Source organism: Otolemur garnettii, unplaced genomic scaffold, assembly GCF_000181295.1.
Source record: "Otolemur garnettii isolate 467f Iridium unplaced genomic scaffold, OtoGar3 scaffold00083, whole genome shotgun sequence".
NCBI lineage: Eukaryota > Metazoa > Chordata > Mammalia > Primates > Galagidae > Otolemur > Otolemur garnettii.
Genome location: NW_003852478.1, coordinates 4,013,223 through 4,031,522, shown reverse-complemented (window position 1 = coordinate 4,031,522; position 18,300 = coordinate 4,013,223). Strand labels below are relative to the sequence as shown.

Sequence of the window (18,300 nt, the reverse complement as noted above, 5' to 3'; positions counted from 1 at the left end):
GGTCTCCTACTTTACTAGAGACGAGAATCACACAGAACGCTTGCTGATCCACAGATGGCACCCTCCTCCCACCCGCCTGCCCACAATGCATAAACACATGCAAATTCAGAATAAAATACATCTTAAAACATCAATACTGGTTATTTTGAGGCACTATATTAACAGTATATTTTTTGTATGGCTTTTGCAGCCAGCTCAGTGACAATACAGAGATATTTGAAAGTGCATCCAGAAATCGCACAGTCACTTCAGTTTCCAATTCAAGGTCTGCAGGGGAGCCTGAGAATTTGCATTTCTAACAGTCTCAGTGATACTGATGCTCTCAGTCTGAGGACCACACTTTGAAAATCAAGACGTAGGCAACTCAGATCTACTCTGGAAACACTTATTTTTCATTTACGAATACAGATGCTTCTAGACTTACAACAGGTTTATGTCCCATTAACCCCAAGGTAAACTGAAATTATCACAAGCTGAAAAATGCACTTCATATCTAACCCACTGAACATTATAGCCTAGCCTTCTTTAAATTTGCCCAGAACACTTACCTAGAGTTAGACAAAATCATCCAGTACAATGCCTACTTTATAATATAGTGCGATTTACTGAATTCTGTACTAAAGTGAAAAACAATGGTTTATATGGGTACTGGAAGTATGGTTTCTATAAGTGCACTTTGCTTTCACACCATCAAAAAGCTGAAAAATTGTAAGTCAAACCATTGGAGATCAGAGATCATATGTGTACTTTCCACAAGAATTTACCATTAAATATTATTTTTATGCATCTTTCCCATGCTAATGATGTATATAATGTTCAAATAATCAGTGAAATTATGTTTCTTATATACAAGAAATATGGTCATTATTTTATGTCTAAGTAACCACAGACATTTTTAAAAAGCAAAAGAAAATAGTATGCTTAAAAGAATGAGGAAAGATAAAAATAGAAAAAGTAGGGAGAGAAATGGAGTTATCTGTAATTAAAATGGAAAGCATTTAGCCACGGAAAACTGCATGTACTTAAAATACCAAAAAGTTATATGAATAGACTACGTCAAATGTTTTCTAAAAGTCTTTCACAGATTATTAACCCAAGTTATAAATATGAAGTAAATAAACAAATCAGAGACTAAAATTTCAAATTATACTCTTCTCTTTAAAGAATATGGTATTACTGCATATGTGAAGACACATTCACATTATTTTGGTTATTTTGGTTGAAGTGTAAAAAGGGCGTTTCAGTTTAATGGATAAGAAATTTAATTTCTGAAATCTGTTTAAAGACTCACTTTTGGAAACTAGTGGGTGACTTAGAATATGTTATAATTATTACACAAAGAAGAATTATTTCACAATGGTTAAAAATTACTTCAGAATATAATGAAAGCCTGGATTATACATGCAAATTACTTAATTGTCTCAGCCAATCTATTTAAATTTCCCTAAGGCCTATAAGTTAAGTACTGCTAAGTATAGCATAAAACACCAATAAGGGACAGATTAAAACTATAGATGGTATTTTTAAAAAGCTAAATCATTATCACTGGAATTATAAAATGGACTTATGCTAGACGGCCAGTTCTGATAATTTCCTCAATAGTATCTGCCCCTCAAAGCGCATCCATGTTGAGTAAATACTGATAATATAATTAGCTGTTTTCAAAACATCAACAAAGGCACCTGCAGTGAGCAGGAGGAACACAGGCTCTTTAGAAAGCTTCACAGTTGGCAATTTACAGAAGGTCTGAGCCTCTCTGAGCCTCAGTGTCCAAATCTGTGAAATGGAAATAATATCATCTACCTCACACAATTTAATAAATAGGCTTGTTAAATAAGGCACGGAAAGTGCTTAATAATTTTATCCTCTCAGCTAATATTTGTGGCACTCCTAATATCTGCCAGGCATTGTTATATATACTGGAAATAAATGGAGCAATAAAACAGACAAAATTCTCGCCTTCTAGGAGCTTCTTTTCTAGTGCATATTAATTTTATCTTGTCCTAGGCACAGTGCTGGGTACTTTGGGATGAATAGAAAAGTGCCAGAACAGATCAAAATACTCAATTCAGTAAAAATATAAGATTAAGGTGATCATGAATGTGAATTTGGGGCGATAGATAATCCCAAGAGAAGGCATAGCATGAGGTTAGGAAGATGGAGAGGAGAAAGAAGGAATTCTTCCCAGAAGAGAAAGCATTTTGAAATGAGCTTGGGAAGTGTTTAGAATCCTGACCGGAAAAATTTAGAGATTTTAGAAAAGGTAATACAATTAGAGGTACTGAGGCCAGCAGCTGTGTTTATTTAAGTAACACTTGGTAGTTTAGTATAGCTGGAGTTGCAGGAATAAATTAAGGAGTGATGGAAAATTAATAGAAAAATCTATGCCAGGACCATATTGAAGACCTTAACTGCTAAGATGAAGAACTTACAAATTCTATAAATTCGAAGGAAATGTGGGAATTGTTGAAGGAATTTGAGTAGAATGTGATACATGGTCATTTAAAAGACTTCTTCGCAAGAAGTGTGAAACCTACAATGACGCGAGGGAGCAAGGGAAGGAGACTCCTGCGGAGAAGCTGAGTAATCTGCACCATTTACCACTAACCTGCCAAGGAGTAGGGTCCTTAGAGACCTAGGAGGGTCCTTAGAGACCTCGAAGGCATCTCTGAGCGCACCTGCGTAACAACGCAGCCCCAGCGGCTGGCGGGCAACACAGCAACCTAGGGGCGCTACGTTCTCACCATCCGCGCTGGGCGCTGCACCCCCTGGGGTGGCTCCTCTTCTGTCCCCTGCCGCGTTACTGAAATTACCTCCTTAGCACCATGTACTTTATCCACATATTCCTATCATCAACCCATTCATCTGACTGTGGCTCAAATCAAGCAGGTAAAGAATATGTGAAAACGCGACAAGCTGGGCGCGTGGGACAGCCATACTCCCTCTTGTACACTAGCCAGGCACTAATGACCCGTGACCATTGGGAAAGGACAGCCAGTTTGGAATGCAAAATAAGAATGATTTGTCCAAGTTTCCTTACCCTACTGAAAGCATTTCATTTTTCTCTTTGCCCTTGCTTTAAAGGATCTTAGACACTCTACCGAGGGCGCTAAAGCGAGACTGTCTCTTAAAAAAAAAAAAAAAAAGTATAATAATGCATCAGATTCAGGCATTTTTTTTCTACCTTAACAAGGGAGAAATGTTGATTTCTTAGCTAAAGGACACCACAGGTAAGTGGAATCTTTGTGAAGAAAACATCTAAGAACGCCTCTCTAGGAAAGAATTTAAAGAAGAGGGAAAGATAATTAAAATTGTGTATACATATGTGTAACCTTTTATATATTAACATAGCCTGTTTAAAAGTCATGCTAAGCAATTAGAAATACCATAAATTAAAGAAAAAGACGCCACAACATTTTGGGACAATTCAAAACTGATTTTCATGTTCTTCGTCATAGCCAAGAAAGTTACCTCTATTACTTAATCTCCATAAAGTTAAAGAGTTGAAAAACTTACAAAGGTTGTTTTACTAACAGAAATGTAATTGTACTTATCGTCCTCGTTCAAAGGGGCCTTAAATGGAATAAGAACATTTTAGAAAACTAAATCCAGGAGTATTTAATTAAGGCCTATCAGAACCAGGCACTAGTAGATATAATCAGCAGGAAAGGGAAGGGAAGGGAAGCTCAAATCGGCCCGGGATTGCTTATTATTTCAGAAAATAGGTAGAAGCAGAAGTGTGAATGGAAACAGAATAAACTTGAACTTATCATTCCTCTTATGATCCAATTGTTCTCACCAGCACATATAATTCAGAAACAATAACACTCAACATACATTCCATCTAATCAGGGAGAATGTGGGGACGTTGTGAACGAGGGATAGATCTCAACCATGTCCTCTTCATTCTAGGACAGGGGTTCTCAACCCGTGGGGTGCGACCCACAGGAACTGTATTGAAGGGCCATGGCATTAGGAAGGTTGAAAACCAGTGTTCTAGGACAAATGGCTTTATTAAGATAGTAACTTGTTTCCCCCGTTAACTACAATATAGTCACTGTAGATATTTTAGAAACAATATAGTAACCCTACAAGAAAAATAGAAATTATCTATCATCGCACCATCCAAATATAGATGCCATTAACATTTGATCTGTTCACCATCAATAAATTAGTTTCTGTGCATATGTTGACTTTTTTTCAAAACAACGATATCATTTTGTCATTTTATTTTTTTCACATCTTATATTATCAACATTTTCCCCTGTCATTGAATAGTCTTCCTAATAACTTCACACGTTTTGATTTGTTTTCCATGTTTGGTAATGGGATGTGTTATTGTTAGGCTGCGATTCTGTGATCACTGGGAGACTACTAATATTCGCTCTACTCCAATCTTAGTTAAATTTATTTTTTCTTTTGTGAATTTCCCATTTATATCTATTTTTCACTGGGGATCATTTTTATTGGGGTGCTCATCTATCTCTCAGTTTATATGGGCTGCTATAACAAATTACCCTAAACTGGGGGTATATAAACAACAGAAATTTATTTCTCTAAGTTCTAGAGGCTGGAAAGTCCTAGTTGAAGGTGCCAGTAGTTTGGCTGTCTAGTTATAAGAGCACTAATCCCATTCGTCAGGACGCCTACTCATAATCGAATCACCGGCCAAGGGCCCCATCTCCTCCTACCCTCACCAGGGGGCTGAGGAATCAACACATGAATCAGCGGAGAGAGGAGAACAATCATTCAGACAGTAGCTGTCCTTTGTAAAATCCTTTGAAAGGGAGAGTGCCGGAATGTGAAATAGGCAGCTTAGTGTTTGTATTTTTTTCTGCATGGTATTTTTGGGCAATATTTTGGAAAGTGGCATTTTATCATTATAAAAGTAGCAGTTACTATAGACGGTTTAGAAATACCAGGAAACATATAGAAAAGATAATCAGAACTATAACTGCCATCTAATAGTACCTAGAAATACATTTTGGGTGGGGTGGTAAAGAACCTGGTGTATCAAAGGATAAACTCACTGATGGAAAGGAACTTGCATGCAAACAGAAGCTGTAATAATTGTGTTCAGTGTTCTTCAATATTTGTTAATTTAGGACAATGTCTTAGTCTAAGTGCTTGATAATTTTTTGAGTAGATTAATATATATACTTATTTTAAAATTATACTTTATACATTTAAAATAATATATTATTAAGTAAATGTTACTTTTTTTCACTCTTTACATTACAAGCATATTTCCAAGGCATTAAGATTCTTTTTTTTTTTTTTTGCAACAGAGCCTCAAGCTGTCGACCTGGGTAAAGTGCTGTGGCATCACATCTCACAGCAACCTCCAACTCCTGGGCTTAAGCAATTCTCCTGCCTCAGCCTCCCAAGTAGCTGGAACTACAGGTGCCCGCCACAATGCTCCGCTATTTTTCTGGTTGTACTTGTCATTGTTGTTTGGCAGGCCTGGCCTGGATTCAAACCTGCCACCTCTGGTGTATGTGGCTGGCGCCTTAGCTGCTTGAGCTACAGATAAACAAGCCCCAAGCTATTAATATTTTTAAAAAACTATTTTAGTAACTGAGTTTTATCAAAATACAGGAGATAAATCAACTACACTAATTTATTTAAATATTTTGTTCCTGGGGCTTTGTGTCCAATTTTACACAGATAACATTGCAATGAACATATTTAGTAATCTTCACATAAATTTCAGAGCATTTCTTTAAGATATATTTCTAGACCCAGGATTATTGGGTGAAGGCTATCAACATTCTCAGGTGTTAATACATACACTATATTATTGTCTCAAATACTTGTATTATATACCCTTTATTGAGCAGCACAAAAGAAGATTGTCTATTAAGGCCACAAATCTTTTACAAAAGTAGTATCACTATTACTCCTTACTCTGCAAAGCAATAAATATTGTTCGTATGGCCAAAATGATTTTTGAAATGAAATAATTCTAAGATAAAAGGGACAGAATAATGTTTTCAAGAAAAATATACGCACAACAAACCTCTCCTAAGTGATAAGGACTGTAACTGTGGACCAAGCATAAGGATAACATCCAGCACACATATAACTGTTCCTAGTGCTGATCAATCAATTCTCTTTTTCAAGCAGCATTAAATTCATTTTTATCAATGCACTTTATTTTTTGAGAATTAACAAATAATTTTGTTTATAGCATTTTTTTTTTGATTTTCCTTCATTAAAGAAAACTGCTCTCAACTATATCAGGCAATAAGTAAAGCACGTAACGAAGGCTTGAACATGTGGACATTTTTTAACCCTTAATTTAAAAAACTAATTCTAACAGATGAGTCACCTTTGTTTTATTATGAATGATAAACAAATTTGGAGCATTTTCCTTCATTATATGACAACAGCAAAATAAATGGTTTCTTGTCCAATTCTATTTAGTCGCTAAGTATGAGAAGTGCTTAGTTTCCGCTAACCCACGACTGAAAATCCCCCACGACCTATTTTTGATTGCTCAGATTCTCCGTCTTCCCCACACAATTTAACAAATGTTAAATTAGTTGCATCATTATTTTTAAAACTCCCTAAAACTTCTGAATATTGGTAAGTTCTTTCCCAATATGTATTACATGATCTCAGGTTAATTAAAACAAACTCTCAGTGTAGATATGTAATATGTTTGCAATGAGACTAGGAAAAAGTACAGAACCAAAGTCTCACACTGTGACACTGAATGAGTTACTTTGTTCCATAATGTGTTACATTTTTCTCTTAACAAGTCAACAAATATTTTTGGATGATGCTATTCTTCACAGAAACATGACCCCATGAAAAGCTGATGAAAAGGCTGATACAAGCCTGGTGGGCCCCTATCCCTGTTGGTGCTTCTTTCAAGGTCGATTAAAGTCAGAGCCTTGCTCTCAGCCTATGGGGTGTTTTTCTTCATGAGAAGAACTAGCATGAAAAAAGCAGGAAGAAACTTTAGTTTTATTTAGATCACATTCTAAATACCCGCCCTCGTGTATAAGAACAGTTTGATTATATTCTTTCTACAGGTTCCTGAGACATCAGTACTCCCCTCCACTCACTAAGTAACCCACGTCTCTATGCTATATGCAGGAAATTAAAATTGCATGTTTTATAATGTAAAATAAATGGTGCCCCAAATAACAACAAAGTTCTTCCAAGTTAGTGCTTGCAGAGGAGAATGCGGCTTTTTTGTAGGACGCCTCCCCAAACTGTTTCTGAGCAAGCTCCAACACAAACAACTTTTCATCCTCAGCCATCAAGTCGTGGTGCATCCACTGAGCTAAGTCTTCAATACTTTGCATCCCCTTGGAGGTAGACAGCCAAAATTTCCTTAAACTGCTGGATTCCACAGCAGGATGACAAGGGATAGGTGTGGGGCTGTGTGTGCCCAGCATTCAGAACAGATAAAAATAACCCGCCTTTTAGAAATCAAATAGATCAAAATGGTGTAGTCGACTCCCCCTCCTTTTTTTAAGTTCAATGACAGCCTAGAACTGTACTTCGTCTCCACGTGATCCGATCTGAGCAAGATTGGGGGCGGGTCTGGGGAAGCGAGCCGAGAGAAACAGAAAGAGACGGAGCGAGAGCACCCAGAAGAGAGAAGGAGGAAAAGAGGGGGGAGCAGAGGCTGGGAACTGCCAGAGGCTTCGCTCCTTCTCTCACCAGTTCCTCCCGCGGCGCACATCACAGCCTGATGACCACGAATCCGAGGTGCAAGAGAAGAACCAAGCGCAAACCTGAAGTGTGGCAGCGGGCTGTGCTTCCACTCCAGCCATTTGTCTCTGGGGAGGGAAAAAAAAAAAAAAATTCACTTCTCAGCTCCGCACCTCAGCGGCCGGAGCCCGGGCGGGGCGCGCAGAGCCGGCAGCCGGCTCCGCCTCCCTCTCCCCGCCCCGCCCCCGCCCGCCCCCCCGGCTCCGACCCGCCCATCACCCCCAGCCCCTCCTCCCGTGACGTCCCGGGGCGGGGCCTGGCAGCGGCCGGGCTTCCCACTTCCAGCTGTTGGACAGAGCAGCCCCGCTGCCCAACCTAGATGCCCCAGATTCCCCAGCGGTCCGGAGCCCTTACAGGCCCACCTCCGACTTTCACTTTGCAGGTACAAGTTGCTCGCGGTTGAGGGGTTGCTTCATTCTTGTTTTGCTGCAATTCTCACAATTCACTCCGTTAGGTAATTTTTTTGTTTTTAACGCCTACAGCACCCGGTATTCCCAGACTGTCTCCCACCCAAGCACTCTCCAGGCCCGACCCCGACCCTGCTTAGCTTCCGAGATCAGACCAGATCAGGCGCATTCAGGGTGGTGTGGCTGTAGACCAGTTAGCAGTTAAGTAATCTTGAAACACTTGACAGTTCTTTTTTGATGGGTAAAGAGATCAAATCTTAATGTCACTGTTTTTATAAAAAGAAAAGAAATTGAGAAAAATCACAATTCTTTTTTTTATTTTTTTCTCTTTGCTCTTCTATTCTCTCATTGAGGATAATGTGGCTTTTTGTCAGACACCTGCCAGGGTCTGTTTGCTTAAAATACACAAATTTTTCTTTTTAATTTGACTCCTAAATAAATTTCAGCAACTTCTTGTATTTCTCAAAACTTTTGACCAACTAAGTTCTTTGAGGAGAAAATCCACTTAGTGAAGGCAGAGCCAATAATTCAGAACGAAACCTCATAGTCACTGGCTGCCAATTTTTTCCTACTTTAACAAACGTAAGTAGTGGGGCAAAGCCTCCACAAGTCTCCCAGGTTGTGCTTCCATCTTTCCTTCTCTCAAATGTGTAGCAAAAATGAAGAAAACTAAATGATCGTACAAATCGTTGACTATTAATAAAATGCTCACCAGGACAGATGCAGGGAGCTGCTTGGGAGGGCTGAAAACTCTGAGACCACAGCAGCCAAACGAGTCCCAGCACACCCTGAGAATGTGCCTCTGCCTGACTAGGAGAAACGAGTTCTGGGTGTGGCTTCCTGCCAGGCCCCAGCAGGGAAGCCTCCTCCTGCCGGCAAGGGTAAATCTCTAGAGGTAGTCAAAGTCAACTCTGGGAATTCAACCAGTCTAGTAGAGTATACTGTCATTGGCATGGCCTCAGAAATTTCTGGCCCTACTGGCACTTATGTGACTGTCTCTAACAGGATTTAAATAAGACAAATTTCCTTTCTCACAGTCAACCTTCTTGCAGAGCTGTGAAACCATAGTTGGGCCTCTCTGAGATCCCGCAGCGAGCACCACACCATAAGCTCAGCAGAGGGCCGCCCTGGGCAGGTGCATGCTGAGACAATTCAGGCGCTTACTGCCAAGAGCAGCCTGTTTGGGTGGCTTAAATGAGTGGTTCTAATGAGTTACGCCTCAGAGTCTACTGGGGCGCTTGATGCCAAAGCTCCACCTAGGCCAATTAAACCGGAATCTCTGGGGGGTGGGGCTCTGCCAATTTCTTTTTTTCAAGTTCTCCTATTGCAACAAGGGTTGAGAATCACTAGCTGAGATATAAATTATTGTTTTAGAATAAAATGCTCTATATTGGAGTTATATTTGAGTTAAAAAATGCAGTAGCAGAATGATGTAAAACATGTTGTAGTTTAACAACTTATCCTTATATTTTAATATAAATATTGTATTGAAAATATGTGAAGACACACATCAAAATTGTTCCCTTAGAAAGAAGGATAGTGAGGGGAGATTACTGGCATTCTGTTTGTATCATGTATCCTTTCTATAATTCAAACATAATTAATCAAATCTTAAAAATTAATGCTCATAAATACCATGAAGCTCATTAAAGTGGGTTTGCTTGTTGTTTTTTCTTTTTGCAAATGGTCCTCTAACATCCAAATTGTCCCCTAAGAGTTATTTTCATTTTGTAAAAAGAAAAAAAATCCATAAAACTCTTCATTTGTGACAACAGCTACTTAAATGTATTGACCCATAGGGTTATTTCTAAAGTTAAAATATGTTTGCTTCTTTTAATCTCAAGAAAATTTTCTATTTTTTGTATTTCTCACATTTTTTTCTTTTGAGACAGTCTCACTCTGTCAGCCTGAATAGAGTGCTGTGGCTTCATAACTCGAAGTAACCTAAAACTCTTGGGTTCAAGAGATCCTCTTGCCTCAGTTTTTCTATTTTTAGTAGAGATGGGGTCTCATTCTTGCTCAGACTGGTTGGTCTTGAACTCCTGAGCTCAAGCAATCCACCTGTCTCGGCCTCTGAGAGTGCTAGGATTGCAGGCATGAGCCGCAGCACCTGGCCATGAGTTTCTTTTTTAAAAAATCAATATTCAAGGTGGTACCTGTGGCTCAAAGGAGTAGGGTGCCGGACCCATATGCTGGAGGTGGTGGGTTCAAACCCAGCCCCAGCCATAAACTGCAAAAAAAAAAAATCAATATTTAGAGAATATAATATTGATATAAGGAAATTTCATCTTTTTCTGCTGGAGAAGTATTTGTATTCTTCATAATGAATTACCAATGGGAAACATATGACATAATAGACAAGTCCCTAGGTGTGACCTGGTTTTAAATGTTAGTTCTAATAATTTATATATGTATATGATCTTGCACTGTAACTAAGCTCCACTGGTAAGTAGATCCAATAGTATTGACCTCAATGTTATTGAGATTATGTGAAGTCAGGTAGCTGAAGTGTTTATTACTGCGTAAAATACAATAGGTGCTTAATAAATGATAGCTACCTATTCATTGACATCTATTTTCTCCATTCTTTTTCTAAACAAAGTCAAGGATTCACACAGTACTAGAAAGCAAAGAATCATCAGCAAACATTTTAATAAAACAGTAAACATGATTGTTTCTATAACCAATTATATTTCTTACCCAGTTATGTGGAAAAGAAACACTCATTCTGTCTGTCCACTGCTATAACATGTAGCAGGTTAAGAAATAGGGTTTATTTTCATTGGAGTCAAAATACTTCGCTGTAACACTGTTTCTGGAAGTGGCACACAAGCTGATTTCTCATGATTCATAATCAACCGCTTCATTTTCTTTGTAGTTATTAACAAGGCATGAGTCAAGAGTAGATTAAGACATTTCCCAGGATCGCTTTTCTGATTAATTTTGAACAACAACAAAAAGGATCAATGCGTTGGGCAACTGAACTTATCTCTTATGGATAAGCCCTGACGTGAATACTGTGATCACAAGATTTCTCTGGCTTTTTTTCTTCTCTTAATATTTGCTAAATGCTGAGCATTCCTCTTCAGCAATAGTCGGTAAGCAGTTTACATCCTTGACTCCGTTTTTCCTTCTTAGCTGCCCTTTGGAGTCACTCTTCATTTAGAGATGAGAAATCTGAGGCATGAAGAGTTAGAGCAACTTGCCCAAGACAGAAAGATAGTAGGTGAAAGAGCTGGCTTTGGAGCACACGTTTCACCCAGCACCCTACTGTGGGCTGTGAGTGCAGCTTTCTATGAATCTGGAAGTGCAGATAAATGAGTTTTGCTGGGAGAGAGTAAAGCAAAGCTGTGACTAAATGTCTCATGGAGAGCGTAAATTCTACACCTCTACAAACAACCAGTACACATGCATCATTATTAGTTATAGTTATTAGTGAATCTCAGCTTTATGTGTAGGCATTTTTTTTTTATTAAAAGAGGAATTAGATTTACTTCCCTTTATATTAGCAGAGTCCTTTTTGTTCCACAGGAGAAGGGGATTTAACCTTGTAAAATCCCCTGACATGGAACAATCACACAGAGGGGTGCTCCAGATTGGCAGAGGTCCAAGCTAGCACCAGAGTTCAAGATTAGTCCATCAACTCTTTCTGGATTCTGTTTGTAATGTGAAGAAAAACCCTGTTAATAAGATAATAGCAGAATTCCTCGTATGGAGTGATGGCCTTTTAGTCTAGAAAAGATAATTTACCAGTGTCATTTTGGACAGAGAGGGGTCCCAGAGCTTTTATCTAGATAGATGTAGTTGAGACAATCAAGTGTACATTTCTATGGATAATGTTTGTTTCCCCTCTTGGCTAGAGAATACTGGAGTTTGGAGGTTTTGGAAAGGTGGGAGGATGGGAAATAGTTCTACCCAGTGAGGAGATGGGATCCGGCCCCTAAGGAACAGCTTACAACCCTGGGCCAAAGGTGGAAGAGGACCAATTGCAAATTCTCTGAACAAGTGTGGCTAAGCGGCTCTCAAATAATGTCTAATATTCACTTTTAAGCGATTTCCTTTGTCTGTGGTGCTCTATTCCCCACAAATCAGAGCTCCCCAAACAATAGGCTAGGGGTATGTGGCAAGATAAAAATCTTTCAGCCCCTGAGACAGCTGCATGGGACCTGGGGCTTCTCGAGCCCATCATAGACAAGAAACCCATGGAGCTGATGAAGGAGTCTGTGTTCCCAAAGAGCATGATGAGCGGCTGAGAGAACGGCTGTGGGGCTGGTGGGGAGGCTGAGCCAGTGTAGCTCCAGGCACGGTCCTAATTCTTTATTTTCACATGTCATGGATAGGTCTCTCCATTTAGAACCAATGTAACCTTTCAAAGGAATCCAAGCTAGCTGGGGGGACTGCTCTGTTCTGAAAATTAAGGCTTGACATGAAAAAGTGAATTGTATTCAAAATCCATTCACGTCATCATAGGAATTCCAGTATCGCATCACGCAGTGACACAGTAGGTTGATGTTAGGTTGAGCCATTTACAACTCCCAACGTTCAACCAGTTTTAGAATAAAAAAATGACAACTTTATATGTTTTAATAATAGATGTTCAACTAATAAAAGAAAAAGTTTTAAAATATAATGTCTGGTAAGGCCATAACAGTCATTTGTAAGGTTTTTGTCACATATTCGAGTGAACATACATTCTCATTGATGATGATCATCAGAAATTTGAAGGAATTGTAATAAGTATTTATCCAAGATTATATGTAGCCATTCTAAGCATAAAACGTCAGAAAATACTCCCAGAAGAAAGCCAGACACAAAAGTTCACCTGTTGTTTGATTCCATTTCTATGAAATGCCCAGAATTGGTAAATCCATAGAGATAGAGAATAAAGTCGTGGTTGCCAGGGACAAGGGAAGGGAAACGGGTACAGTGTCCTTCTGTGGAGCAATGAGGATATTCTGAAATTAAAACACTTAAAAGGGGTGTATACCTAAAGGTGCTAAATTTTATGGTACATAAATTGTATCTGAATAAACAAATAGAGGAGAAAAATATTCACCAAAGCAAACAAAAGGAACTCAATAAACTTTTGTAATGTTTTATAAGGAAGCTTTACATAAATTCCTTGATACTTTAAATTTTAAATGTTGTATAAAGAGGACACAGTGAAATTTTAGACCTATCCCATATAGATTAGTTAGTTTACCTCCTTGGGCTGTACAAATTTTATCACTTCCTAGGAGTGCAAGCACAACTAAAATGCGACAAATCTCTGTGTCACATTCGCCTCCATAATTAAAGCCTGTTCTGTCCACGGGCCTCTAGTAATAAGGTTTGGAAAAATTAGGGAAGAATGTCTATGCCTGGAGGACAGAGGGAAAGGATGGCAAACTCAGAGGCTGTCTGACCAGCTGGGATTAACAATTCAGGGGGACCAACAATTCAGGGCAGGGCCCTCTTTCTTTGGGAATACTGTAAACAAGAGGAAGTTTCAGCTGTTTTGTTTAAATTTTAAGGGATAAGGTGACCTTAGAAAATAGATTTTCTAATTTGTGGATTACAAATCAATTCTACAATCACTGGAAAATGTTGGAGCAAAGTGAATTAAGTGTCAACCCCTCTGTACTCAGAATTCCCTGTGTCTCTGCTTATTCCTTTAAGTGTTCATTGAACGAGTGTCAGTGGAGCACTGAATATGCAATGGGCACCATTCCAGGAGGGGACACAGGGGTCACCAAAACAAACAGAAAGCTCTGCCTTCATCAAATGGATGCATTAATAATGTACTTAATATGTCAGATAGCAGTGAGTGCTGGGCAAGGGACAGTGGCAGGCAGGAGTCGGGGAGGAAGATGGCTTTTGCCTTTTGGAAGGTCTCACCAAGACAGTGCGGTTTGAGCACAGATCTAAAGGCAGTGAGAGAGCAAGCCGTAAGGTGGTGGTGATGGAGTATTTCAGGCCAAGGGAACACTCAGTGCAAATACACTGTGACAGCGGCATGCCAGAGCACCAGTGTGCCAGGGCACTGTGACTGGGAATAATGTGCTGGCAGAGGGAAGTAATAGAGGGTGACATTAGAAACATAAAGTCCTGGAAGGGCTTGCAGTCCTCTGGGAGCAACTGGAAAGACCCGTGGGTTTTGCATGGGGAACTGATCCAGCCTGACCTCTGTTCCAGCAGCACCCCTCTAGGTTTTCATGTAGACAGTAAACTTTAGGGGGCCATGATTGGGGCTGGAAGGCTAGTCAAGAGGTGATGGGAGGCAGGGCATGGTGGCTCATGCCTATCATCCCAACATTTTGGAAGTCTTAAGGTTGGGAGTTCAAGACCAGCCTAAGCAATGAAACAAGACCTGACCTCTATGGAAAAAAAAATGGGAGAAAATTAGGCTGGTATGGTGACATGCTCTCAAGTCACAGCTACTTGAGAGGTGGAGGCAGGAGGATCGCTTGAGCCCAGCAATTTGAAGTTGCAGTGAGCTACCGTGATGCTATTGTGCCCTACCCTGGGTAATAGAGTGAAAAAAATTCTCATTTTTTCTTACCTCTACAATGCTTTATTGCTAAAATTACCTAGATCTGACCCTTATAGGGAGGGTAAAGTACATGCACATGTCAGGTGGGAAGGTTTTCATCATGTTTTCCTAAGTGCCTCACACCTGGTAATTGACTACTCAGAGTCTATCGTTTGGAAGCTGATAAACCAGTTTGGCACCCTGGGCTCCGAGGCTACCCTAACATTGGCAAAGGCAGAAGACACGGGATATTTACAGTACACAGCACGGTCCCCTCCTGAGGTTGCCCTTCCATGAGCTCTGATTCTGGACAGCAGCTATAAACGTGCTGGGCACAGGGTCACCTGGAGGCAGCAGTCTTGCATGAAGGGTGTGGACAATCCTTAGGTCCTGCTTTGTGTTAGTTGAACTGGATGTGAACAAAGGACGCTGGACAGACCCCCTTCCCTTCAGGCTGTCCTTCCGTGTGCCCAATCCACCGCTCCTGGTCCTCTGCCCCTGTGACGACAGTCACTTCTCCCTCAATGAATGAGAGCCCGTCCTTGTCTGCCTGGCAGTCACAGTGGTCTTGACTTGCCTTCCCCTGTCTTCCCCATACTGACTTTCCTGGGGAGTGGTACGGGTTCTCTGGCAGCGCAGGGGTGAGTCATGGGCGTCTTGAGATGCTTGCTTTTGGATGGCATCTTTGGACTGCACATGTGGGGACAGAGCCACTGGGTGTGACTTCTGTGTGACCTCAGAGGGTTGCCAAGCCTTGGTGAGACATCTCCGGTCTGGGATTTTGCCAGCAAGTCTCCCAGTTGTGGTTTGGGAGGTGCTCCTTCATCTGTGGTTTGGGAGGCAAGGCTGAGAGCTGGGGTTTGGGTGGAAGGGCACCCAGCTGGGGCTTGGGGGGCAGTTCTCCTGGCTTAGGTGGCAAATCTCAAATTTGGGGTTTGGGAGCCAGTTCTGGGGGCTTCGGGGGCAGTTCTCCAGGTGGTGGCTTTTTGTGGTAACTGCCAACTGTGACGATTTCTGGAAGACTTGGGGTGGGACGTTGGCTTTGTCTAGAGAGGGATGATGGCTGCTGTCTGTTTTCCTTAGTGCCACATTCTGAAGTAGCTTAGGAAGAACTCTTGTGCCAAGGGCACTCTTTGCAGAACTGGTGCTTGACTGGACTGCTGAGACAGTTCCTCAAACTTTTTTGTGGCCTTACTGGAAGCTGACGGACCCACATCGTCACCCCACGGAACTGTACCTTTGTTTACGTGATGCTTCTTTAAGAATCAGTCCACTATGACACTTTGAGCCCCGAACAGCAGTGCTGTTAGAAGCTCAGATATATCTACATTTCTTGCATTTAAATACTTTAGTAAATACATTTCAAGAAACATTTCACTTTTTACTTGAATATCTTTAGCCAAATCTTGCAAAAATATCAGTGTAGAAAATAGTCATTGTAAGTGAGATTTACAGAACTATTATCCTTTTTTTTTTTTTACAGTTTTTGGCCAGGGCCAGGTTTGAACCCACCACCTCCAGCATACGGGGCTGGCCCCCTACTACTTTGAGACAGGCGCCACCTAGAACTATTATCCTTTACTGTTTAGTTTCCATCACGCTGTTAACATTAGTGGTGACGAGGTCCACATTTGAGAACTCTAAAAATTACTGCCTGTGACACACCTCAGATCCTTCTATAAGGCTCCCTTCTTAACCTTTAAAAACCTCGTTTCTGGGACAGGCATGTTGGTGGCACATGCCTATAATGCCAGCTCTTTGGGAGGTTAAGGTGGGAGGAATGCTTAAACCCAGGAATTTGAGACCAGCCTTGGCAACATAGTAAAACCTTGTTTCTACAAAAAAAAGAAAAAAATTTAGCTAGGTGCAGTGATATGTGCCTGTATCCCCAGCTGCTGCGGAGGCTAAGGTTGGAGGGTGGCCTGAGCTCAGGGGTCAAGTTCGCAGTGAGCTACTGTTGCACAGCCGCATTCCAGCAACAGAATGGAATGAGCAACAGAGCGAGGACCCGTCTCAAACAAGCAAAACCTCATTTGCCTACCAGCCAGCTTCTTGTCTTACAGTTCAAGGTCATAAAAACAAGCCAGTTGGCACCTTCACCCCCTGGATCAGCAGGCTGCTGTTTACTTCTGAGATTTTACATCACATTCCACACCAAGCCCTCCTTTTCTGAGAGGATATTTAGTGAGCACCCACCACGGGTTGGGCCTCACGCATCTCGGCCAATCTCACCTTCACCCTCTGCAGGTGATAACACAGCATACTGAGATGGAGCCCAGCCATGGGTTGGGCCTCATGGATCTGAGCCCATCCTCACCCTTCACCCTCTGTAGGTGATAACACAGCGTACTGAGACAGAACCCAACCAGCAGAGGTGGAATCTCCGTAGTTCCTTTCTCTCACCATTTCTGCATTGCTAGGTGAATGGTCCTCCTTTCTTCAGAGAAAGGAGTTTCATGTCTCTCTGAAGAGACCGCTGGCTCTTGTCCGTTTCAGCACTTTATGTCATCAATTTTTACATCTCTTTAAAACTTCACTTTGTTCCTCTTCACGGGATTATTCCTCTCAGCCAACATCCAGAGTGGCCGTAAAGTTCATGTGAAGTTGAAAAGAATTCTCTATTTTAAACTGCATGCTGACCTCATGACCGCCCTGTATATTTAAGTGAGGGTGAATGTGTATGTTTTATATACTATAAAATACGGAGAAGGAAAGAAAGAAAGAAGAAAGGAAGAAACAAAGGGAAAGAAGGATAAAGATAGAGATAAAGATAAAATAGAAAGATAAAATAAGAGAAAAAGAAATTTTTCTTTTGACCTTGCTCTCCCATCAAACTATGGTTTTATCTCTCTCCTCGTCACATTACTAAGTGTTACAGACCATCTCTTAAAGACTCTATGGTCTGGTGTTACTTTCTTTCTTTCTTTCTTTTTTTTATTAAATCATAGCTGTGTACATTAATGCAATCATAGGGTACAATGCGCTCATTTTACACACAATCTGAAATGCTTTCATCAAGCTGGTCCACATAGCCTTCCCGGCATTTTCTTAGTTATTGTGTTAAGACAATTTGACAGTTGTCAGATTCAATTGTCTCCCTCCACTCTTGATCCTCTAAGTGGCCTGGAGGCCACTCTTTACTGCCGGGAGCTCCTCCCCTAGGTGTCGCTGTGGTTCTCCGAGCTTTCTTTCTCTTTTTAATTGGTGGGTCTTCTCCTACTGTGTATATTGCAAGCGGACACGTCAAATCTATTAACAGTAGAGTACAAATGTCTAAACACAACAACTGAATAAGTGAGGTGAATGATCTGTTGACCAGTCTGATGTGAACATTCTAGCTTGCATATAGAGTCAGCACATTGTATCCCATAAATGCACTAATGTATAGTTATGATCTAATAAAAAATAAAAATTTCCTGTAAATTATGAAAAAAAGTATTTTTAAGACTATTTTAAGAGTCTGGCTCATATCCTTTTCCTTTACCTCAGATGTACATGATTTTTCCAAGGACTACCCCGTAACTTCACTCATTTTTATAGATTTAGTTATGATCTCTTGTCTGGGGCTTTCCAAGCTTCTTTGTCTTATGAGCTCCAGAGGTCTGTGTTCCCAACTGTGTGCCAACCACGTCCTCTGAGATGGCAAAGTCATCT

The 18,300-nt window shown here is 40.6% G+C and overlaps 1 protein-coding gene and 1 pseudogene across 2 annotated transcripts in view; both read right to left on the bottom strand.

Moving 5' to 3' along the window:
- ATP10D (ATPase phospholipid transporting 10D (putative)) overlaps positions 1 to 7,775 on the bottom strand; it is a 103,200-nt gene extending 95,425 nt beyond the window's left edge. For both annotated transcript variants that reach the window (XM_023515998.1, XM_023516000.1), the window contains exon 1: positions 7,678 to 7,775. The gene's annotated coding sequence lies outside the window, so the exon portion shown is untranslated. The remainder of the gene's footprint in view (positions 1 to 7,677) is intronic.
- A 426-nt stretch (positions 7,776 to 8,201) lies between these two features.
- On the bottom strand, positions 8,202 to 8,326 carry LOC111726853 (annotated as a pseudogene).
- Positions 8,327 to 18,300: the final 9,974 nt, after the last annotated feature.